Raw genomic sequence first — 1,718 nt, 5'->3', positions numbered from 1 at the left:
AAGTGCAGGAGGGACAGGTGAAGTAGCCATGGTGCTACGAGCTAAGCTAAGCTACCAAAACTGTAGAGACACAGTGAATGAATACTTTGGCTATAAGTTAGGTAGTGAGTACACAGAGAGTGTGCTTCGGATAAAGCACGTGAAGATTATACTATGAGAAAAGAATGTATCTTACAGTTTTTAATTAAATTGCTAAGCAGATAAGCTACTCAGAAACACCACTGTGTTTGAGCAGGAACAGGAAGTGATACTCTACACAGAGAGAGCGAACACCAAGTGACAGCGCCACCAAGTCATGTGATACATGTCACTACAAATAACAGCACTTACATTTGGCTCTTATTTAGAGGTGTTATTTCAATGGTGTACCTTTTTTTGTGTATGAGGAGCGCTTGAAGAGTTACCAACTGCTGCTAAGAAAACACTGCTCAAACACACGAGGAATGCAGTAAATCATAAAATCACTGAGCGCTCCTTCAAAGCAGTGATATATGGGAAGCAGCTCTGCGAGGTGTAGAGCGATCAAAGGCGTGGCAGAGGTCTGGCCTTAGTTTATGGGAGTGTGGCGGTCAGCCGACAGGCCTCAAGATCAGAGAGGTGGAGTTCACTTCTCCCTGTTTGCCCCTGAGAGCAGGCTGAACTAATCCAACCCAGTTTCTGCAAATTGCGGAGACTTGTGATCCTCAGAAGGTTTCCTGTTATCACTGACGCCTGTAAATTGCTTTTTCCTGTCCTCGCGTAATATCATTACAGTCTTTTCAAAAGATGCCAGTGCGTCATGTCTAGCTTTGTGCCTCAGGGAGGAAAGATTTTCTATTCCTGGAAGATCAGCTACATGTGACAATAAGAACCCTGTTTGTCTACTTATTCTCTTTAATGCACTCTATGCACATATATATAAATGTATATTTCCCTCACAGGTGCCAAACACATAGTGGAAGAGATTTGAACCAACACTGGGAAACAACATCTCACATGTTCGTGTACCGCTACGTTACAGGTCAGCGTGTCACATGTTGCCACGAGCTATAGAAGCTTGATTGATTCAAACCACATGTTACAGTGAGATGAAATAATTCGAGCCCATGCAAGAAAAAGAAGTACAAGTTGATTTTGGCAGGAGAAATAGTGCATAGAATTTTTACACAATTAGAGGGGCACGACTCAATTGGTGGAAATATGATTACATCTAAAAATAAAATACAGACTCTTGACTGAGACGGTAGAGCTGTTTCTCAGACTCAACTCTAGTTGTTGGGCAGAAAAATCCAAAAGTAGCCGTTTACACCTTATTGCAGACTAGCAGCATTTCCTGTAAGCCAACATTTGAAAACAGATATTTATATGTGCAATCACACAGCCCCACAGCCGAGAGGCTAACAGCAGCCGTACTCCCAGGCTACTTTTTGTTAACTGGGCCTCAGTAGTAGTCGCCCCCCCACCCCACAAACACCCAACAGAAGAAGTTTCAAGAAGAAAGACCCTGTACCTCTCTGGAGAGCATGTAAAACCTATGTGCCTGCAGGGGTCAAAGGTCAGAGCAGCGTGAACCTGACTCTTCGTTTGCTCAGCGGGTCACCACCTGGACCTGTTTCTAACTGTGGATGTGGGCCTAAAATATGTCTTTGCTACAGTAGCAGGAGGAAGAAGCCACTTATCAAACAGGTGGGGGGAGACGAGGAGACAGGTCAGGTGTGTGTGTGTGTGTGTCTGTGTGT

Source organism: Pundamilia nyererei, unplaced genomic scaffold (assembly GCF_000239375.1).
Source record: "Pundamilia nyererei isolate P.nyererei 1_Seehausen unplaced genomic scaffold, PunNye1.0 scaffold00013, whole genome shotgun sequence".
Classification (NCBI taxonomy): domain Eukaryota; kingdom Metazoa; phylum Chordata; class Actinopteri; order Cichliformes; family Cichlidae; genus Pundamilia; species Pundamilia nyererei.
This window is presented reverse-complemented; position numbering follows the sequence as displayed.